The sequence below is a fragment of the Aotus nancymaae genome, unplaced genomic scaffold (assembly GCF_030222135.1).
Source record: "Aotus nancymaae isolate 86718 unplaced genomic scaffold, 86718_ANA_hifiasm-v0.15.2.pri h1tg000003l, whole genome shotgun sequence".
Classification (NCBI taxonomy): Eukaryota; Metazoa; Chordata; class Mammalia; order Primates; family Aotidae; genus Aotus; species Aotus nancymaae.
Window position 1 is genome coordinate 42,544,453 of NW_026988414.1, and position 26,647 is coordinate 42,571,099.

Sequence of the window (26,647 nt, forward strand, 5' to 3'; positions counted from 1 at the left end):
ACTACTGAAATGGCCATAAGAATGTTTATCATAGACTTTCAGCTGCAGAGGACAAAAATAGACCAAGAGCCTCAGGTGTGGTCATTTGAAATCCATTACCTGTATACTAAAGCCAGGATTTTGAAAGGGTGCTCTTAGCCAATGATGGAGTGCAGCAGGAATACTAAAGCAAGTCCATTCCTGGAAGACATGGAACTCATCTGACTGGCAACTTTGGCTCAAGGACTCTCCAAGTGCCATGCTGAATCTTCCCTATGACACTTCTACTCAGCCCACTTCCCCTGCCCCCTTCACTAGAAGGCAGTACTGCATTATCATATAGTGCTTGTCTCTACCAGCCTTGCCAGGCTTCCTTCCCCAGTTTCTCTCACAGGTGCTTCCCATAATACAATTCTAGCTTGTTATGTTTTTTGAAACTGAGTCTCCCTCTCTTGCTCAGGTTGGAGTGCAGTGGTTCAATCACAGTTCACTGTATCCTTGACCTCCCAGGCTCCAGCAATCCTTCCACCACAGCCTCCCGAGTAGATGGCACTACAGGTTCATTTCGTGCCACCACACCTGGCTAATTTTTGTATTTTTAGTAGGGACAGCGTTCTGCTATGTTGCCCAGGCTGGTCTCAAACTCCTGGCCTCAAGTGATCCACCCACCTCGGCCTCCCAAAGTGTGGGATCACAGGCATGAGCAACAGCAACTGGCCACAATTCTTGCTTGTTGGCAACTGATTCTTGGAGGACTGCTAACACAGTCACATATTGGACACATTCTCTAACTTCCAGTCACTTTTAAGTACCAACTCTTTTAGACTTATTTAAATGTTTAGTCTTGCATGTTATTTAATATTTATCTCTTTTACCACAAACTTCTGAGAAAGAGGCTTGAGTAGAGAAGACGTTGTAGCTCTTTAGTTCTCTGGCTGCTTTTAGAGCCCCCTTTCCACTGTACCCTTTCATTAAATATTGACTTTAGCTCAAGGGTCTCTGTTGCAAGTGTGGATTACGTTCATGTGAGCTCCTTGAGGTACTTCACCTAATGTAAAGTTCTTTCATAAGAGATTCTAGTTTAATCTCTTTCCACTCTCTGCCACAGCTCCAGCCTCTGTTGATAGAACTGTTACTATATAATGGTCCCAGTCCAGACCCCAAGAGACAGTTCTTGGATGCTGTTCAAGAAAAAATTCAAGGCGAATCCACAGAGTAAAGTGAAAATCCGTTTATTAAGAAAGTAAAGGAATGAATGAATGGCAGCTCCATAGACAGAGCATGGCATTCCCAAAAGCAAGAGAAGAAATGCATTCACTTTAGGTACAATGCTTGTTTATATATAACAGGAAACAAAAAATCATGGGGGAGATGTGCTCCACTACAAGGGTTTGTGACAAAGGTTTGCTGATCTTTGTGTAACCACTCTCTTCTGTAAGAACCTATATGATTATCTTTAAAGTGAATCATTCTTAAATTAAGAATGCATTTGTTCTTAAAATATCAGGACATCAGGACATTTCCTGGGTTTGATATTGGCTGCGTCTGTTAAGTCCAGGGTCTCTTCAGTAAATATTATTAACGTGCTTCCTTAACTGTAAATATCCTGTGACTAGAGAATGCCTAAACTCCTGGGAATACATCCCAGTAGGATTCACTCTCATTTTACCAAGGCCCTATTGGAAATAGAGTCACTCTGGTTCCAATGCCTTTGACAGAACCATTATCTCAAGAAGCAGTCTTCCTGGGTGAGGAGCCTGCAGAACCACTCAAAGTCACCTTCTTCCAAGATCCAATGGACCCACAAAAACTCACATGTTTTTGCATCACCAGGGGGTAAGATTCTGACTGCTACATGGCTGTACCAAAAGGCATATATGTCAGTCATATCAGCAAATTACTTCCTAAGAACACTTCCAAAGGGACATTAAATGTCAGTCTCCCTTTCTTTCAGACATTCTTCATCTCTTAAACCATTCTCTCAGAACCACATTCACTTAGCTTGGGGTGGGAAACATGCTCCTCCTCTTCCACAGCAGGAAAGGGTATCACAAGCCACTCACCCCTTCCTGACTCTTCCAGAGGACTTCAAAGGGGTTCTTTGAAAAATCTGATGACTCTTTAGTGGTCTCACGTAAGCAGAGTAAAGGACATAAAATCCAGCAGTTTGAGTGGAAGAGTTAATCTGATCCAGACTACTAAGTCCTGAGAAGATGACTGGTCCAAATTACTTTATGCTTTCTTTAGAACATGGGAGTTGTTTAAGACCCCTTTGACATCAGTTTAAGGTCCCATAATTTAATTTCCAGGAATCAAAACATTTTATGAAATATTCTGTGACACTAATTTGCTCCCCTACAAAGCTCAGATTCAACCCTCTTTGATAGTGCACTCCCTTCTTATACTGTTGACATTTAACACCATACCTCTGGCCTTTAATTCTACCTTGATGCAGTTCACAGGGGTTCTCTTTAATAACATAGCTTCTGGATCTGCCACTCCTCCGGTCTAACCCAGGAAATGAATGGAGAATACTTAGAAGTTTGCTTGCATGAACATACTTAATTCGTTAGCATTTGAATGAGACTTGAGTGATTATTAGTTCATCACCCCCTATCCATTTTATTTGTCTTGTATTTCATCAAAATTTGACACCAGAATTATTTTCAAATTCAGACATACTTGCCTTACAACACCCATGCAATATTTAAAATTACCAGTTCCACTACCATAACAAATGCTTTTTCTGTCCCACGTTGTTCTGAGTGCCCCAGTTACTGCTTCAAGATTATTTTTTCAAGGAAAAAATGTTTGCTGAGTTGCATGATAATAGCACTAAATGGGGCTCTCCCCTTTCTTACATGCTATTTCTCAATCATCAATGTGGCCTGAAAGATTGTTGTGTCTTCTATACATGTAACATTTATTGCAAGGGGTCCAACTCTCACAAAAACAGAGGAAGCAACAGGCTTAGCCACATCTGCTTATCAAGACCTGCTATCTATGTCTATAAAGAATACTGATTGCTACTATACACCATCTGGTCTAAAATGTATTTCCCTTATGTCTTTTCTTCCTAAAATTAGTAATTATTTGCCTTTTAATGATCATTTAGAAATACTACAATTCAAGAATCTACAAATTCACTTTTATTCTATCAGACTTAAATTCCTAACCTGTATATAAAATGATATTGTAGAGATGTTGGAAGTCCTAAAGAGAAAATGAAGAGACAGTCTTTCTACTAAAGGTAAAGACTATAATTTGTGCACTTTATCATTCACTGAACTCCTGTCATCCTTCCCAATCATGAAATTTTCTTCCAATCGAACCTACAAGTGAGCACCCCACTTAAGTTTAACTTTAATAGGAAACCAGTGAAGTGGAATTTTCACAAGCAGAAAGACAGCAATATTCACAATACAAAATGAAAGAGAAAGATATCTTATAGTTATGGATACAGTACTTCGTGCTCTTAGTTTTGTGAACATTTTGGGCTACAAACTTTTGTCCCTTGGTGAAAACTACATCTCTATACACATTTTAGGATAAATTTTAGCTACCAGATTTAGTCCTAGACTGATAGATTTTTCTTCCTTTCTAATGCAATCTTGAGAGATAGCATTTGGAGTCTTTCTTGCTCATAGTAGATTGTAAAATGGAATCTAATTTGTGACTGACTTCTAGTCACCAAGACAAGTTTTGGCACAGGCTGTCCTCTATTCATTCTAGGAGATGTCTTGCAAGATGATATTGGCTATCTCACCTATTTGCTCCTGAGACACAGCTCATTCCGGTTCACCCTTTTCCCTTTCAGAAACACTCCATGTAAAGGGCCAGGATCTGACTGGAGAGCCAGAATATTCCTCAGTCAACAACATGTTTATTTCTTGCTACAGGTATTCTAGAATCTTCATTGAATTTTCCTTAACTTGTTGTCTTGCATAGCTTAATTTCTATTATTAAAAAAATACCAAATTATGATGGACCCCAAAATTTATCATAAACAAAAACAAAAGGAAATTATCAGACAAAAGTGAAGACAGTAGGAAAGGGAGGGAGAGATAGTTAAGAGAACAATAAAGGCCAGGTAGAAACACTGACAGACAGTGACACTGACAAAGAGAAGCTGCAGGCTAGAGAGGTAAAGGATTAGTCCCTGATGCAAGGAAAAAAACATCCTCCTTTGATGCTTCAGTGATCAGTGGATGATACATCACAGTGCATCTGCCCCAGGAGTCATCTCACATTGTGACTGTTCACCTGTGACTTTTCTTCTTGTCAATAACTATGTCTCTGTGTGTGTATTGCAGAGTGGGGAAGGAGCATCAGCTTAGTATGTCAAGAATAAATTATTTCCTATATATTTTTCCACAGGTTTCAAATATACTGACAATAATTTCTACTTGTCTAATTAGTTCAACTTCAACTAAGTATTTATTATATGTTCTCTAACATATGATTTTCGTATGCATGTATACTAAATGTAGTATGGTTTTATTTTCTCAATATTTAATCTATGGCTTATTTATTTATTTAGAGAGTCTCACTCTGTTATCAGGCTGGAATGCAGTGGTGCAATCACGGCTCATGGCAACCTCACCTTCCAGGTTCAAGCAATTCTCCTGTCTCAACCTCCTGAGTAGCTGGGATTGCAGGCACCCACCACTATACTCAGTTAAGTAGCTTAATTTTCAATAGAAAGTGTAATTCTTGGAAATACTTTATCTGTTTTATATTATAATTATTTATGAAGAACTAGTCTGTAATCTTCCCAGGGTCTATATTTTCTTTAGAAAGCATAATAAAAAGTGACTTTGGTTACCTTTACTGAGTCTATGTCCACTGCCAGGTACTCTAAGTAGTTTACAAGCCTTGTTTCATTCAATCTACAACATGACTTTATGAAGGAAACAATATTCATTCCATTTCATAAACTGAAAATCTAAGGCACAGAGGACAAAACAAAAAGTCCCAAATAACTTTTTAGAGTTTGAAACGTTTTATCAGGGTTTTCTAATTATCTGTGTATTTTTTGATGCACAGGTTTATCTCCTAAAAAGCAATTATTTAAGTTTGTCTTTCCTTTCCTCAAGAAACTTCAAAAAGTTTACTTAAACTTAAACATATTTCCTCAATTGCTAATCTATCTCACATAATTAAGACACTTTTGTTCATATTAGCTAAGAAATTCTAAAGTTTAATAAAATGTACATGTACATTTATTCTTCCCAGACCTTGGGGAATTCACTTGAAATCTTTTCCTCTAAATTAATGTCCTAATTTTCAGATATCAAAAGCACTAACAGCCACAAAATATAGCACAAAATACTAGTGTAAACAATGGATAAAGCCATCTGTCCAGTGCAGAAAAGGAGTAGATCAGAGTAGAGCAAAATGAAGTTTCCCTTTTCAATACTAAGCAGTCCCTGGTCATCCAGACCACAGAGGAACTGAAAACTGAAATAGGATGAAATACCTTTTCATCCTATTCTCATTCTGCTTCAAATCCTGACATTCCTGATTAAAATTCACCTTAACACCACCACACACATTTTTTCCATGATTATATAGCCTACGGAGTAAAATATTTACCATGGCTGGGAGCGGTGGCTCATGCCTGTAATCCCAGCACTTTGGGAGGCCGAGGCGGGTGGATCACGAGGTCAACAGATCGAGACCATCCTGGTCAACATGGTGAAACCCCATCTCTACTAAAAATACAAAAAATTAGCTGGGCACGGTGGCGCGTGCCTGTAGTCCCAGCTACTCAGGAGGCTGAGGCAGGAGAATTGCCTGAACCCAGGAGGCGGAGGTTGTGGTGAGCCGAGATCGAGCCATTGCACTCCAGCCTGGGTAACAAGAGTGAAACTCTGTCTCAAAAAAATAAATAAATAAAATATTTACCATATAACTAGCACTAACTGAACAAAATCGTCACAAATCTAGGAAAGAGTAAAAGCAAGGGACAGAAATAATACAGGAAAGACACTGATACTGACACTATCTCTTGCTATAAAAGGGGAAACAAAAACATCAAAAATGTGATATTATTTCTAAAATGTATACTTCTCCTCTCACTTGCAGGAAAAACAAAACAAAAAATATAGGAGTGGGAAGCACAGCTCAACTATAATAGTGATAGGCACCTTCTGTTTACTATCTGAAAATATACTCTTATTTACAACTCTCACTCCCTACTAAGACATCTACCACATCTAAAATCCTCCTACAACACCATGTTATTTTTTGTTAGGCTTATTTTCTCTTAGAATATGTCTATAATGAAAATCCATTACTATAAGTTTGTTAATATTTTATGGAACAATAAAAAGGTTTACATTCATCATTCAATATAATGTGACACTCTGGAATGAGTGGGCTCTCCTTTTGTGTTCCCCTTTCTCTGGTCTGTATTGCAAGTAAATGATGTCTGCGAAGTCTGAGACATACAGCTCTAGCAGGTAGTTAAGCTTTCCTCCTCTGTCTAGTTAAAAAATAGATCTGAATGTCTGCAAAATGGACTGTGTAGATAGGTTTCCTGGTTCCCATACCTGTGTTTACCTTCTTTCCACAATTTCCCTTATTTGCATAGAGTCCAATATTGTCATTAATTTTTTGTAGAAGTTCGAGTACAATTTGAACAGATTTATTTGGGGTTTTTCTCTGGAATAAGGTTTCTTGATGAAATTTCTCTTAACATTAAAAATCCTGTTCACAATGCAGTGCTTAAGCATTAAAAAAAAAAAATGGGCCCAAGTGTTCTATTGGAAAACAAGGGGATTTAAGTAATTATTTCAAGAAAGCATGTAGAAGCTACAAGGACAACATAGAAAAGCTCTTGCATACCAGTCTTTAGGAAATGTCACTGTTTACTTTCCCAGGTACCAGCTTTCTTCCCTAATTTCCAACCCATGGATCATTTTTCTGAGTAATCACTACCGAACAATGGGAAATCTGAGTAGGAATCCACAATATTGAATCATACAGTTTTGAAAATCAATATAATTAGAAAACAACACAAAGAGAGTCTAACAGAGTAGTAGTTAAATGAGCATTATTGCCTAGAGCAGGGGTCCACAAACCCCAGATGTGGACTAGCATTGGCTCATGGCCTGTTAGGAACTGAGTCGCACAGCAGGAGGTGAGCAGTGGGCATAGAAGCGTTACCAACTGAGCTCTACCTCCTGTAAAATCAGCAGAGGGGTTAGATTCTCACAGCAGTGGGAACCCTATCGTGAACTGAGTATGCGAGGGATCTAGGTTGCATGCTGCTTGTAAGAATCTAACCTGATGACCTGAGGCGGAACAGTTTTATCCCTTAACCATTGCCCCACCCTCCACTGCCACCATCTGTGGAAAAATTGTCTTCCACAAAACTGGTCCCTGGTGCCAAAAAGGTTGGAGATTGCTGGTTGAGAGTGAATATCAAGAGTTACCTTACAGCCTTTCCTAGGGGTCTCTTGCTTTAAAAAGTAGATTCCATAGAGTGACTGCTAGAACATAGTCCATTTATACATATTTCCATATTTCATGAGGACTTTACATCTTTTTGCGGGAAGCAGAGGGAGACAGGGTATCACTCTGTCACTCAGGCTGGAGTGCAGTGGTAGGATCATAGCTTACTGCAGCCACCAACTCCTGGGTTCAGGTGATCTTCCTACCCCAGCCTCTGAAGTAGCTAGTGCCACAGACATGGGACACCACACCCAGATAATTTTTGTGATTTTATAGAGATAAGGTCCCCCACATTGCCCAGGCTGGTTCCAAACTCCCAGCCTCAAATAACCCTCTTATTTTAGTCTCTCAAAGTATTGGGATTACATGAGTGAGCCATGTGCCTAGCCTTTTACATCATTTTAAAAGAACACTTCCTCTTTTCTGGCATTTCATGTCAGTTCTCCATATCTAATATTCCTGAGATTTATAGCAGACTTACTGCAGCTAAGATTTTTAAATAAACCAGACTTTCTGTGTACTCTGTGTACTGTAAGGCATGTCCAGTTTAACTTGGGTTTGGAGATCTTATAGCTTCCATACCCTATATGGCTCACCAAACAAATAATGTGCTTGAGGCGGGAGAGGGGAGTTGAGAGAGAAAGACAGTTGAAAGTGGAGGAATTTATATTGGATGAGTGTCAAATCAAGAAATCAACCCAGCTGTCCTCACCCAGCCTGTGAATACTCATTTGGAGTCCCCTCCATCAACTATTTGCCCACACTAAAAGCTCTTTCCACATTCCCTAATTTGTTATTTATTTTCTCTATTCTTTGATCTTAGATCAATGAATGTAAACCTGTCTTCTTTTCTAATATACACATGTAATGCATTTCTCTCTTAGAAATGTCCTAGCAGTAACCCACAAACTTCATATGTTGTTTTATTTATAATTCAGTTAGAAATACTTTTTAAATTTCTTTGTGATTTCTTTGACACAGTGGCTATTTAGAAATATGTTGTCTATTTTCCAAACATTTGGGGAATTTTTAGGATATCTTAATGTTACTGATTGTAAAATTAATTCATGACATGATAAAAAAGCAGCAAACAAAAATTAGTTGCAATTATTTACACAAATAGCAATGTATCCAAAAACAATTTCAGGAAAACAATCTCATTTATGGTAATATAGATAAAAATAAAGTATTTAGGAATAAATTTAATGAGGTGAACTATTTTCACACTGAAAACTATAAAACATTAATGAAATAAAGAAGAAACAAATAAATGGAAAGATATTGGTGTTCATGGAATGAAATAATTAAATATTGTTAAAATTCCTGGGCTACCCAAAGTTATATGCACAAGATACAATATTGTTTTTTGATACTTAAAAAATTTTTAAACATGAACTCCTGTTATCCAAAATCTACCCTTGTGACAAACTAAGTGTAAGGTTTATTATCCTGGGTTAGGATTTATACATTCTCAACCCTAGATGTCATGTGGCTTAGCACATATTTCCAATGTGAAGAGTAGCTTTTATTACTATGACCTTTTCCTTGTTCTTTGGTGTTTACTTCAAGGTCATTTAAAAACTGTGCAGCCAACATAGCCCATAGCAGTAAGTAAAGCTATGCCTTCCCGATTGGATTGTCAGTGAGTCTCCACAATTGAAGACTGGAACGCCAACCATATTCAAACCAAGACTTGATTGGCAACCTCTCATCCAACACTTTCCTAAAGGAACTAAGTGTAGCTGTGTTAAAAATCTGAGTGCCAATTAAAGCCCTCCACTCTTTTTTTTTCTAGCTTACTTCCCCAGGGACATTCTATGGCAAATATCAGGGCTCCGTGGTATTGGGGTTTGTTTGTATGTTGTTTGGAGTTTTTCTAGTAAGAAGTGGTCAGTCTAATCTCCACTGCCTCTAATTCCATCCATAAATTGTTTATTTTTAAAAAAAAAATTTATCCTGGGCTCATTTAATGTTTCAAAAGTATACTTTTGTGTAAAAAAGGGCAGTAATAATAGAGGTTGAAATTGTGGTAATTATAAAAGATAAAGAGAGAAGGAGAGCTAGAGACAAGAAGACAGCCATAGAGACTATACATCTCCAAATGGAAATATCCAGCTGGCACAAGAGAAACATCCTTTTGTTTTACTGTTTGGAGACTTACAGTGGTGACTAGCTTAAATATGGCTTTGCTCATGAATGATCACTTCCTCAACAAGGAAGATTCTCAGCTCACTTTATCTAACATAGCCACATAGCTTATCTTGTGAAGACTTCCCTTTTGGCACAGACTTTAAAAATACACAACATAACCTCTTTTATCTAACATGCACAGTTCTTAGTATTTCACTTTGACTTAAAGATTTTGTCTGAATTTTCAGAGAGAACACTTAAGTTGTTAAAAATACTTCTCAGCCCTACCTATTGGTCAGTTGTGGGGTGGTCCTCAGGAGTCTCCCTTGTATCTCTATTCCCTTAGTGAAGCAGAACAAAACCATATTGATGTACATACTGAGATCAGTGTGTGCCAAATTTATACACAATGTCCCCCTTAAAACTTCATATGAGGCTTAATACGTAGGTGATAGGTTGATAGGTACAGAAAACCACCATGGCACATGTTTACCTATGTAACAAATCTATACAAGTATCCTGGCACTTAAAGTAAAATAAAATTTAATTTAAAAAAATTAAAAATGCACTAGTTAGCTAATATAGACTTTTTTAAAAAAATAAAAAGATCTGCTAATAAATTAATCAATGCCAAAAACAAAAAATAAAAAATAAAAAAACCTTCCTACAGGGTATGTGGTAACTATGCTTCACTCCCTTTTATTGATGTTGAAACCAAGATGCAGAAGTTTACTCATTTTCAAAGAACTCAGTTGTTAAGTGTAAGAAGCGTGATTTGGATCCAACTTTGTCTAAGTTTAAAATCTTGGTTCTTAAGCATGACACACTATTGAGAGGTACAAAATCGGTTTCTAATTAATGTACGATGATTGAATTAATAACTCCATCAAACAACCAATCAAACAATGAGAGTCTCCCAGAAAAAGTGACCTTGGTAGCCTCTTCAGTCACATCAATGGCTTCAACAATAAAAGTATGTCTTAATTAACCAGCTTGGTTGTGTGAAATTTCGCAGCAGGAAGCTGTATGCAAATGGGTCTCCTTTACTGCATAACAGATTGCACAAAGTATTCTGACTGGACCATCACAAACTGGCAAGTATTTCCAAATTTTAAAAGTTTTTACTCCATTACTAATGAAATTCCTTCATCACCTGGCATGTCCTACAACTTTTCCCCTCGTCAATCAATTCTGGAATACTTGTGGTAGATCTACCTCTTTCCATATAAAGCCTGGTTATCAAGAAACTTGTTACTATATGGGCTGGTCTGTTATTCAAAACCTTGTCAACAGGGAGTATATATTTCCTGTTCACTATACAAAATGACTGATGACAAATGCTAAAATTTGGATATATTTTAAGTGTCAATTCAAGTGATGTGACTTACCTGCTAAAGTAAAATGTTCATTAATTCTCTCCAGAGCTTTCCTTTAACCTTATATTATCGCCAATGTTTCTCTTCATTTCAGAGTCTGTCCCTTCTGTTAGGCCTGTTCATCAGCACTAGATGATTTGTTATTCAGTCTTTAGCAGGTCCAGTTTCACTGAATAGTCTAAAATTCTGAGTGGCATCTACTGGCTATCAAGCTCAGTCATACTCCATCAAGAACCTGAAAGAGAATGTCCACAATCTTTATATTCCTCCCATGTCCATTTCCTATTCACTGTCTTCTACAATCCAATGGCTGTTTAGAATTCTTTTCAAAGCTTTCTTCCATTCATAATGCAATTTTTCATTCAGTTTACAAATATTTGTTGAGTACCTGCTTTGTGTCAAGTATTTTTTAGTTCTGGGGAATGCAACTTTGAATAAAAGGTGACTAGCTCTACGCTAATAGAGCTAATGTTAGTAGAAGGAAGAAAAGAAAACAATAAAATAGTGAAATAGGCATTATATTAGTTGGTTATAAATAATATAGAAAATAAAGCAGGGAAGGGAGATAGGAGTGAGTTGGTGGAAGAATAGATTATAGTTTTCAATACTGTGGTTGGGGAGGATCTTATTAGAAATAAAACATTTAAACAAACTGCTGATAGAGGTGAGGGAGTGAGCCATTATACCCTCTAAAGGAAAATTATTATTCCAGGAAGAGTGACAACCTTCATTCTCCTCATATCATTAAACTGATACCTACTTTTTATCTCAAGTTTAAATGAATTTATTTTGAAATAAAAGATATAATATATTAAACATTTTATAAATGCAGTGAGTAATTACTTTTACTATAATAACTAATTTATTTATGTTTGGATTTTTTTTTTTTTTTTTGAGACAAGAGTCTTGTTGTGTCGCCAGGCGCCAGGCTGGAATGCAGTGGTGCGATCTCAGCTCATGGCTACCGGCGCCTCTTGGGTTCAAGCAATTCTCCTGCCTCAGCCTCCAATGTTTGGATTTTATCTACTGCATTTTTTAAAATGCAGTATTTCAAAAAGTAATCTACTTACATTTTAAACAGTGTTTCTCAATTTCTGTACTATTGATATTTTAGGGAAGGGAGGACTGTGCATTGTAATATGTTTAGCAGCATCCCTGGTCTCTACCCACTAGATGCCAGGAGCACTCCCTCTCCCTCTTTACATATACATATACATACATTTATGACAACAAAAAAAGTCTCCAAGAATGTTTCCAAATGTCCCCCGAGGACAAAATCATCCCTCATTATGAGTTACTCATTTAAAGGAACTAAAGTAAGTAGATTCTATAGCTTCTATTAGAAATTCAGTACTATTTTGTCTTCAATTCCACTTGTCTGATATAAGTATAGTCCCGTCTGCTCTTTTTTGGTTACCATTTGCATGGAATATCTTTTTCTATCCCTTCACTTTCAGCCTATTTGTGTCCTTAAATTTAAAGTGAGCTTATTGTAAACAGCACATAATTGGGTCTTGTTTTTTAATTCATTCAGCCTCCCTGTGTTTTTTAATTGGAAAATTTAGTCTATTTTCATTCAAAGTAATTATTGGTAGGTAGGAATTTACTTTTGTCATTTTGTTAAATGCTTTCTTTCTATTTTGTGTTTCTCTCATTCCTCTCTTCTTTAGTTTTCTTTCTTTGTGATTTGATGATGTTTTGTATTGGTATGCTTTCATTTTTTTTATCTTTTGTGTATCTAATATATAATTTTTGTGGTTACAATCTGGATTGCATTAAACATTTTATAGTTCTGACATCTGTTTTAAGCTGATAACAACTTAACATCAACTGCATACAAGAACTCTACACTTTACTCCCCCTCACCATAGTTTATGAAATTGATGTTAGATTTTACTTATTTCTATATTTTGTTTCCAATAATAACAAATTTTTATGGTTATAGTTATACTCACTACTTTTATCTTTTAAATTTTTTTACTACTGTTAAAAGTGATTTTAAGTGCTACCATTAATGCATTACAATATCAAATGTTTGTTTTTATGTTTACCTATAGCAGTCAGATATATTCTTTTACATGCTTTCTGGTTTAGCATCCTTGTTGATAAACCTGGAGAAAATATTATGCTAAGTGAAATGTCAGACACTGAACAACATGTACTGCTTGAACTCTCATATATATAAAATATATATATAGTCTACTATATATATATTCTACTATGTATAAATTCTACTATATATAGTATATATATTCTACTATATCTACTATATATATATATGCTATATATATCTACTATATATTACATATATTCTACTATGTGATATGTAGCCTGAATAAAGTTGTTTTTTAAAGGAAAATAATTTGGTGCATTATAATAAGGAATAAGCTTCACTCTTAAAGAAAAATATATAAACAGGCAAAATCTGTAAGCTCAGTTGTTTAGAGTGCCTTGGAAAGTCATTAGTGGAAGCTTCCCCCAAATCATTGCTAACACTTGCACATTATTCTCTTGTCTCCAAGATGATTTTATAACCCAATGTAACATTGTAAGATTTGGGATAGGTGGGGTATTGTGCCTTTGCATACCAAGTGCAAAAACCCCTAATGTGAATGAAGGCCAGTTCTAAGACAGTTTTATAAAACATTATTAATAAAAGTTCAGAATCTGGAAATGGAGTCCCTCAAAACAATCCATGTTGCATATTCCACACTTATTATCTAATTTATTTTTAATAGCTTTATATCCATCCAAAGGCACTTATACAATCATGCCAAAACTTTGCTTTCTACCACAATGTCATCCAGATAAATTAACCCTGTCTCAGACTAGACTATGAACACTTTTTATAGATTGGATTAATTATATCCCACAGAGTTCTTACACATGTTTCCTCAACTTTAAACTGTACTCAACTTTATTATTGGCTTCAGCATCTGAGCTAAGATTTCTCAAAAGTATAACTTGTTAAGTTTATAATTTATTTAAAAATACTGTCCCTCAAGTTTGTATCAGACATTTCTTAAATTTTTCATTTTTCTCAAATTCATAAAGACTTAAACATTTTTCATCATATTTTAGAATTCAATTTTAAGCATCTATTTTAATTCACCTTTCTCAGCTCTCTTCAATATCATTCAAAACTATCCAGCATCTAGAAGAATAACAGACTGGTCAAACACCCCATTGTTCAGAATGTACTAGTGCTGAAGAATAGGTTCTATAAATAACCACAGTCCAGGCAACTGGGGAGCTGTCTTGGTAGTCACATTCCACACCCACCTGTCATCCCCTACTTTTACCTCCTCACCAATATGACCTATTTGAGTTGTGACCAATATTTATAATTTCATATTAAATTTATACTCAGTAAATGTTAAATCTTTCAAAGCAAAAAAAAATAAGAGCAGACAAGAGATAGAAGACTTTGAACATTCTAAACTTTAAGGGAAAAATGAACACAGTAGGACACAGGGTGAACCAGGGGCCTCTGTTTATATTTCCAAAGAATACTTACCATGTAGCCTAATTAATCTCTCCACATACAAAGATCTATTGGGTAATATCTAAAATGTAACTTGTTTTTGAAAGTGTTTGTCTCTCTTCTTAAGCCAACAGAAGCATCCTGGGTAGAAGAGCTTAAGTCAATTTCCTCCTAGCCAATCCTCTTCTATGAGTCACACAAAGTTATGCCTTATTGCACAAGCCTCACAGAGTCCTATTATATCTTCCTTTCTCACAAGTTCTGAACAGATCCATTCTCAACACAATGGTCATCTATCCTTTTATTATCTATATCTAAAGTAATTCTTCAAATTATTCAGTTACTAAAACTCAGGTTCAGTTGCTTACCACTTACAGAGTCCAGTGAAAAAGAATGAGGTGTGGTATAAAGTGATTTTTATTCCAAAGATAAATTAGGAGAAGTAGTACAGGCTTCCTGCCTTAGGAGTGCAGCTTCACTTTTGGAGCAGAAAGGGAGCCTACACAGGAGCAGAAGTGAGCAGGTGGGGGGCGGTTCATGTACTCAGTTTGGTACTTTACCTATCTGGCAGTCAAGCTGGCATCTTCATGGGCAGAAATATGTTGTAAAGGTGACTGAAAACTCTCCAAGTGAGCGAAAGTGTCATAGAAGGCATACTTTGGCTTATAAATCTACTGTTATCTCTCCAAACAACCTTCTGGTAGGTGAGAGATCCGCTCTTGAGCTTCTAAGCCCATAGTTAGATGACCTTACCCTGTAGGGATCACCTGGCAAAGAGGTGATTAAAAACTATAATTGCATTTCAAAAGAGCTAAGTGGGAAGCAGGGAAAAGAAGGAAAGAGAAAAGAAGAGAGAGACAGAAAAAAAATTAAACTATCTCTTACAAAAATGGCGGTATTGAGTTACAATTCCCCACTACCAAGTTCCATTTCATTTCTATGGGATTTGGGTGTTATATTTATTTTGGCTACTTCTGGCTAAAAGGGGCTATAGTCACTAGGTGTCATAATGAAATTGATTTATTTGGAGTTGGAAATATTCACAAGTACCCAGACTTACACATTAATTTGTTGGAGAATTAAGATGTGAGGTCTGTAAGTCTCTGGGAAACCCTATCTTGCAACCCCATATAGAGGGTGCAACATCAGTAAAATCTGCAGCAGATAAGTATTCCTAACTTTGTAACTAAGGCCAAAGTTATAAGCATCTTCCATTACCAGGATGATTCTGATGTGAACCAGAATGTTATCCATTGATCCAGCAACAATGTAGAATCAGACCTAGCTTTGATTTGTTGGTGAATATCTCACAGATCTATCTGAGACATTTCTCAAATTATCTGTGAGGTATAGACAACAGTCTTAATTATGTAGCTTCTCCACTTCAAACTTTGACAGGTTTGCTAACTACATTTTAAAAAGGCTACAGGAAGAGCTACAAGTACTCATGAAGGTAGTCATAGCTCTGTCTAGTTCTTGAGAATAGATCAGTTTAAATAGCTGCATCCCACCCAGGAGGTGGCACTGCAAATGGGCTAGGCCTCTGCATGCGATGAAGATTAACAGATTTTTAATAAGAGTCATTTATATGGAAAAAGAGAAAAAAACAAAGGCTAATGTTGGGCACAATTTACTCAGATATTAGATTCAAAGCATCTTTAGTTACAGAGGAAGAAGGTGGTAGCAGACTTATACAATTTTCTCACCTGTGTTACAAGGAATAATTTAGTAATAATTTTATTGAGTTCAAATCAGAAAATATGGAAGAATAATTTGAAAGTACCAGTTTAGGGACTTGTAGCCCAGAAACAATTCAGGAATAGTCCAAATTGTAAAAAGATTTAAAAAACTCAAAAACAATGGACAAAACTAGAATCTAACAAAAGGAATACTACAGTTTTTTTCTGAAACATAATTTTTCTCTCTCTAGTCCCTGCTTTGACTAAAGGGAAATCAGAATAAGACAAATTGATTTACAAAATAAGTTTTAGCCTTGTTATTCATAAAGTACAGCAAGAATAATTATTTGCCATATAGGGTCTTTCTAAAATTGGCTTTGTAGAAACTTCGAAGTTTTCAGTGCAAACTTTTTAAAGCCTTGAGTTCAGTTATGGACTTATCTGTGCCTGCAAATACTTGTGTGCACTGAGGAAATTCCTCCCATCTTGAGGTCCCAAGATCACTTGGGGCTCCCGGGCTGTCAGAAAATAGAATTCTTTACTTACCAATAGTCAGGAAACGCAGTATAAAGTCTGTGTAGACAAAGTATAAGGTCAGTTTTTCCTAAGGACTTTTATTTGGCTCTATAAGTCAATTTTGGTCCTTTAAAGCAGTCTGTTTATGTATGAAAGTATGCCATTCCAGTCAAAGCACCAGTAAAATAACCAGTTTCCAATGATATCCTGTTACAAAAGAAAGCAGATTCTTATTGACCTTATGCAAAAAACTGTATTGCCATAAATTAAGGATACTAACAAACAGTCTTCGAATTTTAGGAAATTTAGGGAGAGAGAAAGAAATATGCTCCAAATTTTGCTTACAGTAATGAACTTTACCAAATTGTTAAAGGCTGAAAATAGCTCATAAGAAATAAATATTTTTCTGAACTATGTAAAACAAAAGAATTAACAATGCTTCAAATAAGAAGTCACAAAAAGATTATTTTGATCTTCCATTAGTGCAGGCTATGCAATAACTCCTACTCTGCTTGATATTCATGAACACGTTAGCTCTCTATGGGAGTTGTGGAAGTTTTTCCTCTATTACAATGTTACAATCTCCAAAGTTATCAGAATCTTCACTCAGCAGCACCTGTCAGAGTCCTATAGTTGATTATAACACTGCCTTTGAAAAGAAATACAGTAAAATAACAATTATGTATAGCAAAAGTCTGAGGACAGCCACGGGTAAAGTGTGGTCATCTCTGTGACATATAACAATTTAATTTAATAATCATAACTATGATTGACAACATACTGAGACATATCAGAATTATAGGAACTTCATAAAATTTTGGAACACATGCTAATAACATATTTACATGTGCCAGGCATAGTGGCTCACACCTATAATCCCAGGACTTTGAGAGGCTGAGGTGGACAGATTGCTTGAGTTTAGGAATTCAAGAGCAGCCTGGGCAATATAGTGAAATGCAGTCTCTATAAACACACACACACACACAAACAAACACACACACAGACACATATATATATGTATATATATGTGTGTATATATATGCATATGTATATATATATATGTCTCAAACAACAACAACAAAACACTTATATAACAAAAAAACCTAAACACAATTTTAGATTTCACAATGTTTCTCATATGGTTTTAGTATACCAAATAAGCCAAATATGTCTCTTTTGGACCTTGAGGAACTTAATATCAAAAAGGGCTAACCAGATTAAAAACTTTTTAAAGGCTTAATTTAGAATTTGACTTTGGAAAGTTTGTCAAATATCAAAGGTTTAAACACTTGATATTACAAAATAAAATTCCAGGTAACTATAAGTAAAAGGGAAAAAATCTTTACTCATTTATACAGGATAGACTCCACTTTCCAAACAAAACTCAATGAAGACACCATGAATTGAACTGAATTTATTTGTCTCTCTACACTCTTTTTCTGTCATTTATTCAAAACTCAAACAGAAGTCTTTCATTAACTTTTAATATTACACAAAAATCTTGTTCAAAAGAGAAGGCCAAATTTTACCTTTGCATTAATGTGCCATTAATATTAAACCCAATTCTAAAAACAAAACAAAAACCTGTATAAACAAATCTATCCAATCTTAATTAGTGTAACTATAAGATAAAATTATCATAAACCTATAACCCTTTACGATTTTCTGTTAACCAGCAGATCAGTTCTCTAAGAAAACCCTGTTATTCAGACACATGGGCCCAGATTCTGACCCCAGATCAGTGTGCTTTTATTCTAATATATATGTTACAGAGAAACTAAATAATCTCCTTCAAATTTTAGCCAACTTGCTCATACCCATATAATTTGTTTTACAATATCAAATTTTCGCAAATATTTTACAAATTGTTTAAACCTTCAGGTTTTCCTTATTACTCTTCTAGATTAGGACAATCTTTAAGAGCTTCTGAGCAAGACAAAATTATATTCTCTTTAACAAAAATTATATTACCATGCCTTATTATAACCTTTTAACAAAATGCATTCTACTTTTCTTATACACCTTACTTGTAAAACTGTTTCTCCAAAAGTCTTAATTACATATTACGATGTTAACTCTTAGAAACTTAAATTTGGTAAAAAAACCTAGTAAAGTATGTACTTTTAACCATGCATCAGGTTGTACAGACCAGGACAAGGAAGGAGCTACAGACAATGTCTGCCTCTTCCCAGATTAGCCAGGGAACCAAGCTAACTCCATACATCCTCAGGCCTTACCTAGAATCTAGTGGCTACAAAACAGTGAAGTCAAATAATTAAAAGTCATAGAAGCAGCTTATGACCTGAAAGCATATAACAAACAATATCTGACCTGTTTTAGACCACATGTCTAAATTTTGAAGATGTTTTTATTTTAAGTTATCAGTAATCTTTAAGCTGGATTTATTTTTGAAAGTTTATTAGAGTTACATGACTTAAAGGCATTAAAATTTCTATGTTTTTCTTAGAAAATATGTTTAAGCCAATTTATAAATTTTAAGACAATCAATTAGAACTCTTTCATGTATTTTGATACTGAAACATCACACACAACACATATAAACATACAAATAGACAAGTAGATCTGGTAGGGTGCAGAAAAAGATTGGATACACAAGGAAGGAGGAACATATATGAATAAACAGAGAATCAGAATTCCATTGACTGAGAAGTTTTTACAGGGAGAGCAGGGGCTTTAAAACAATATGTGTATACATAATAGCCTGTATGTCAACTTTAATTAAGTTAACTAAATTAATAATGAAATGAGAGATAGAAATTAACTACAGAGTTGGCAGAAGAAATAATCTTTAATAATTCCATTAGTGTCAGGTTTTAGCCAGAACAAATAGCTAGCATTTCCAACTTTTGAATTAGATGAAATTATTCTTTTTCTCAATATGGACACATCTTCTTTGGCATATTTTATATAAACCCGGGAAGCAAGAAATCCTAAACTGCCTATCAGATATTAATATTTTATAGAGAGTCATTCCACAATTTTTGTAACATGTTTCCCATATACTAAACCTTTATCAATCAAAAATGACCTAGGCATTCAACAAGCATCCAAAAATGATTTTAAGATTTTACATTATATAAAAAGTTTACTTAAAAGCATTTATTTCACTTATATGTACTACATTTTCTCCTTTTTAACTGTTTTAGATTACTTCTGAAAACTGAGATACTACACAAAGATGGTCATTATTTAAAGTTATTTCCTTTTTTTTTTAAGCAAGAAACTTCAAGTAAAACACATGGGCATTTTGTCAATAACTCAGATTTAGGTACTTTTATTGAACTAATAATATCAAATTAGTCTCATTCATCAAAATAAATATACAACTCACCACTTTATAAAAGCTGAATGAACACTACTTTTTGTTGTAATTGGAATGTCTATATATCTAACTTTGCCTTAACATATAATCCAATGAAAGCTGTGAACTAAAATCCAGGTAAAGCAGTTTCTAGGGTTGTTTAAAAAACAAACAAACAAATACCTCTTTTTACCATTTTTCCTTCAGTTCCAAACAAGTCTCTAATGTTTGCATTCTAGTTAAACCACGAATAATGAGTCCTATCTCAGTACCAGCAGCTTAATAACAGCAAATTTAAAGCAGGCAGATAAGAGAGAGGAAGACATAGCCTGGCAGGCCTCTGTATAGGAACCAGTTTTACAAGTGAATTGTAAGAGAGAAAACAAAGTTAAAGGGACCAAAGGAAACTCAGAAGCCTTCTAGCCACCACACAGTGCAAGTTAGGTCCTCCAACCATTCTCATTTATATCCTCTCAGAGAAAGTCTCAGTAAACCAGGTAGGTAGCTTTCCCAGAGAGTCAGGAGGATGAAATTGAAGGTAAAGAGTAAAGAAAAGGATCAGTACCCATAAATAAAGTCATACATTCATACACACAAACAAACAGCTTATTTCCAAACAAGTCCCCAGTCAAGGAGTCTGCTGTATGAGGTTCTGAATTCCCCTCCCCCGTTCCAAATGGTTTCAGAGGCAACTAAGTAAAAGTCAAGCAAAGCTCCTACGGCACTGCACATACAAACAAATATAAACGCATCAAGTGCTCAAATGGTGTCACTAGCAGCCAACTCTTAAATATAGCAGGGCCCCAGAATACCCCAAAAAGTTTCAGAGGGTAGTTGGGCCTTCTGACCAATTTGCCCAGTTTCAAAGTTTGCTGGATTTTTCAGAAGTAACTTTCTTTGCATTAGCAAAGTGTTGGAGGCAGCAGACATCTGTGCTGCCCTTAAAACAAAAGCATTTTTGGAAACTGCTAAGAAGTTCCCTGACATTCCTGTTGTGAGGTCCACTAACCTTGAGCAGCTGACATTCACAGGCAACCCCACACCTTACCTTGTAGTGGAACCGGACTGACAGGTTTGAATTACCGAGGACATTCAGCACACCTTACATGGGCTACCAAAATTGTAATAGAAGCACAGGTTTACCTGCTTGCTGCTTGCAGAATAAACACTATTCGCATAAGAGTGAGGTCTAGTATAAAGTGACTTTTCATCCCACTGAAGTTTAAAGGAAGAAGTATACCTTTCCTGTCTTAAGTGTACAGTTTCACTTTTGGAGCATAAAGCAGGTACTTTTTTTTTTTTTTTTGACACGGAGTCTCGCTCTGTCACCCAGGCTGGTGTCCAGTGGCGGAATCTTGGCTCACTGCAACCTCTGCCTCCTGGGTTCAAGCGATTCTCCTGCCTCAGCCTCCTGAGTAGCTGGGACTACAGGCACACACCACCATGCTCAGCTAATTTTTGTATTTTCAGTAGAGATGGGTTTTCACCATGTTGGTCAGGGTAGTCTCAATCTCTTGACCTTGTATTCCACCTGCCTTGGCCTCCCATAGTGCTGGGATTACAGGCATGAGCCATGGCGCCCAGCCAAGCAGACACCTTTAAAGGGTAGGGGGCAGAATTGGGCAGGTAGGGGATGTGCATACTTTTAGCCTTATTTATGGGGCAGTCAGATTGGCATCTTCATAGGCGTAAATAGGTTGTGAAGGTGGCTGAAAACTCTCCAAGTAGGAGGAAGTCTCATAGCCGGCATACTTGGGTTATAAATTAGCTCTTATCTCTGGGAGGCAACCTTCTGGTGAGAGAGAGTTCTGCTCTGAAACATCTAAGCCCGTAGTTGGATGAACTTGCCCTGTAAGGAGTGTCTGATGAAGAGAAAGTAAAAACCTGTGATTTCATTTCTATTATTAATATTTCTTTGAGACAGAGTCTTGCTCTGTCACCCAGGCTGGAGTGGACTGGCACAATCTCAGCTCACTGCAAACCCACGTCCCAAGTTCAAGTGATTCTGCTGCCTCAGCCTCCCAAGTAGCAAGGATTACAGGGATTACAGGCATGCGCCACCACATCCAGCTAATTTTTACTTTCAGTAGACAGGGATTCGTCATGTTAGCCAGGATGGTCTCAAATGGCTGACCTCAGGTGATCTGCTCACCTTGGCCTCCCAAAGTGCTGGGATTACAGGTGTGAGCCACCACGCCCAGCCTGTGACTTCATTTCTAAAGAACTAAGTAGGAACTAAAGGAAAGGAGAAAAGAGAAAAATTAGACAGAAAAAAATAAAGTATTTTTTAGAAAAATTGGTGTAGTTGGTTGCAAAATTTATGTGTTTCCAAAATTTGAAAAAAAAGAAGTCCTTTTTGTCTGTCCAGCGCCCATGGTTTTGAATTTGTACAGAAAGTTGCCTCATCCTCCACCTTCCTCAGTAAAGACTTACAGACTAAGCCATTTGCCTCCACCCATCCATACTCCACTTCCTGCCTATACTTCCTACATTCTACTTTCTTTTACTTTTGACCCAAGGACTACATTTTTATGTATTTGAGTTTGCATGGTAACTGGCATAATTCTGAATCTGTGATTTACCTAGAGCTTCTTCCATAGATCTTATTCACTTTGATAATGCTCTTTCTGCTCATCCTCAGAAAACCCAAGGCCCAGCCAAAACTTCTGGTCACAAACCTTACCCTGACAAATACAGGCCCTCTAATTGCACAATCTTGTTTAGCTCTACTCCAGAACACTAGAATGAAGAATTTTACATGTATCATCACTTGATAGTTTATTCTTTTAATTACTTTTTAGGTCATCAGTTAGGCAAAAGGGGTTGCCAGTTTTTGTCACTGATGACATCTAGTCTTGATATTCTTTGCTTTATTACACCTCCAGTGCCTAAAGAGTTGGGCTAAAAGGCTAAACCCCTACTTCCACTTCCATTTACAGTTATTAGGCATTCATTGATTTATGTTCTACCTATCATAAGTCTCTCTTCCTCTCATATACATTACTTTTCATCTTTTTCCCTGAAGAATAAATTCTCAACATTCTGGAAGGAACTACCATTCATTTATAATTGGTGTTAATTTAAAAATATGCCTTTATTCCATTTATCATCTAGGGTTTTGTTCTTTGGCAACTTCTGTTTGAATCCTGTGTATGCTATGCCTGGGACATGGACATCAAAGACATAGGTCCTCTCGCCATGAACAGGATGATATGCTTTCCAGTGCCCTCTCAGTAGACCTGACTATCTTGGTTCTAGACTATTACTCTCATGATGGAGGAATGAAAATTAAAGTCAGTTGTCCCTTTTAGTGAAACTTCTGTATGTTACCTAGGTGTTTTCTATGAAAGCCTAGGTTTTGAGTTATTTATGTCTTTCTACTTCTCAGGTTAAGGACTGTAGCTATTTGTAAACCATGGGTCTCTTCACTTTCACTGCATTTCCTACTAATATACTTCCTACAGCAAAAGTAGACTCAGTAATTGATGGACCCATAGAACTGAGCATAAAAAAAATGGAGACTGTAAAACATTCAGAGATCAGATCTAGGAAGGGAAAGAGGAAAGCTCCAGTACAGCAGAGAGGTTTCTAGCAAACTGGGACATAAGAAAACAGCACTCTTTCTTGAATTTCTGAGCTACTTCATCTCTGTTTGCTTTATGTACCAGTCTTAAACAATACCACTATTGAGTCCTACTCTGAAACTTCCAGATAATGACTAAGTTTCATCAAACACAACTTACAGTATTTACAGAACAAGTAAAGCAAAAGAGATGGTGAACAAGATAAAGAGCATAGATTTCACAGCGTAGAGAGAAAATGGTTGTTCCTGACACTGGAGAACCTCCCTCTTAATGCTCCAGACAGGGACAATGGATTACAATCATGGTTCCCCAGTGACAGCCTTCCCTTTAGCCCTGGAAGGTGACATCATTTGTCAAAGTTCTATTACTCTGGTTCTCTCTGGTGATGTGGGGTGTGGGGAGGAGAGGAATCTCAACTGTCATTTTCTGCCTCCTCCCAGAATACTACAGGAATTTCTACTAAGGTTTTACCTATCCAACTGGTCCTGAATATGGCCAATATCCTTCTAGTATTATATTATATTTTAATTGCTAAATCTTTCAGAGATCCCACAGTGGAAGGTTCTGAAAATTTTATAGCACATGGAAGAATTTAGTCTAAAATTTACTTAGAGACATCCATTACTTTAGAATAATCTGATATGTGCCCAAAATATAATCACTCATAAGGAGCTCTTCTATGTTTTCTGGTGGATCCTACTGAAAAATAAATATTCAGAATGGCTTACATGCTCTGAGTAAATGGTCTTTACTTGTATATTCATTTGTTCACCAGATTATATCAATAGAAATGGAGAAGCTTCTCTCATTTGCATTATGGTCTGGGAAAGCCTGTAATGTAAATGAAAGTGATTTCATTTAATATAAATTATTGTACAATTGTAAAATGAAATAACATTTTTTAAAATGAATCATATCAGTATGTACTGATAGACAATTATCTCTGAGATATTTTATGAAGCCAAAAAACAAGTGCAGATGTGTGGTGGGGGGTATACATATTACTAGAGAGAGAATATATATTAAACTAGTATGAGTTGGAAAAGTGGGCAGACACAAGACTATAATAGTGCTTTCTCTGCAACCCAGAAGAAACTGCACTTGATCCTACAGGTATGCTGTTGGAGAAGAAAACTGAATAGCCGTGGGAAGGAAACGTAATTTATTATGGACCTTTTGCATTTGATTATTTTTCAATGCATGAAATACTTGTTCACACACAAAGGAAATTCAGTTTAAAAGTACTATGTTATAATTGTGTTTATACTCTGGTTTCTAAAAGTATTCATTATTTTTTACAAACCCTGTTACATGCTAAGAGCTTGTGGAGTTAATGGCTATTTTATAAGTAGGTAATTAAACTGAGACTAGTACCCTTAATATGTGCATAATATTTTTATTTGTTGATTGTTTTTGGTCATATGCACAAAGTAATCTGCTTACGATATGAGTAAAAAGGAACAAACACAGTATATATTAACATATCCTTTAATTCTTATATTCTGTGTTATACTTATTTTGTTAGTCAGGAAAAGTCTGAAGGCTCTCTGAACAAATTTCTTAATTCTAGGGTTTTCATCTTATTTTAAAAGTTGGCACAAATAAAATATTCTTGTTTTACTTTTAACTATGCACAGATAATGGTCTCTTCAGAGTGCTAATCCAAATTCTTAATATAATTTAAGCTTTTTTCTTATTCTATCTCTTCTGGAGATGGATGATAAAAAGAAAAAATACAATTCCCTTTATAAATCTCTTCAAATAGTTGCAGTGGGTTAGCATCCTTTTCTTTTCGAAACTGGTCCATACTAACTCATTATATCTTTCCTCATTTGAATCTAGTGATTACTTTGTGTACTTTGGTCATACTTTAAAGGGCCCTTTATAATTTATTCAAATTCTTTATAAAAATGAATTATCCGAATTGCAAAGCTAGGTTCACTGTTGTGACCATATGAGATAATTAATAATTTAAAATAATTTTGTGTTGGGTCATATTATATAATCCCTACTCTATGATGTATGTTAATCAATACCTTTTTTTTCAAGAAGCATCTATTGAAAGTCAAACAATACAAATATAAAGTATCATTAAAGAATGTAAAAGACACTGAAATAAAGAGCTAAACACCATATGAGTAAAGCTTCAACAGAGTAGTGTACATGATGTCTAAAGCAATAAAAGGGAAAAACACATCATTTATCCATAGGTAGGATAGAGAGCCATTGAGGATACTCTTAGAAAATGTCACTTCCCAAATTTTGAAAGATGAGAAAACTGTTAGCTAGGTAGATAAGGAAGACAGACATTCAAAACAAAAGGCATATAAAAATATAAGACAAGTTTGAGCAACTAAAAATAAGGCTAGTGTATATTGGGCTAGATAAGTACTGAATATATGGTTAGAAAGGAGGAAAGCGACTAGATAAAAAATTGCAGAATGAAATTATAGGGATGGAGATGTGCAACAGATTATAGAAATATTATGTGGGAAGATTAGCTGATTAAGTTAGATATATATCAAAATTAGCTGTCAGATGGGACAAGCAGATGGAAGTATCTAATAAGTAGATATATGTCTGTTTTAGCTCAGTAATTTGTATTTTGCCAGAACTATTAAAATAATCTTTTAACTAATTTCCCTAAATCCACTTTCAAACAGGTTGAATTCATTATAGAACTAAAAACAAAATTTTGATTCAGATGTCATTGATATACAGGCAAAAACTAAAGAGAATGAGAAAAAATATCAATAGATTTTGGGTATCTACTAACTGCTGTATACTATGATGGGTTCCTTTCCACACATTACTATTACCTCACAAAAACACTGAAAGACATATTTTTACTCTCATCTTCCACATGAGGAAAATAACCCCAGATATACTAAATTATGGTTTTAAACTGGTGAATTTTAGAGCTGAAATTGGAATGCATATCTAATTTAAAGCATGCTCTATTGCAGGCAGCATGCCGCCTTTGATCCTAACTGGTTGTGGAGTAAAAGGGAAGATTCAAAGGTGATTAGGGTTTATAAGACTTGTGACTAAGAAACTTTTAATATTTATAAAAATATGAAATGAAGATGATGAATCAGTTTCACTTGAATACTGATGCA

General features: G+C 35.7%; 1 pseudogene; it reads right to left on the reverse strand.

Moving 5' to 3' along the window:
- Nucleotides 1–26,647, reverse strand: part of LOC105718786 (zygote arrest protein 1-like) — a 783,937-nt pseudogene that overhangs the window by 699,248 nt on the left and 58,042 nt on the right.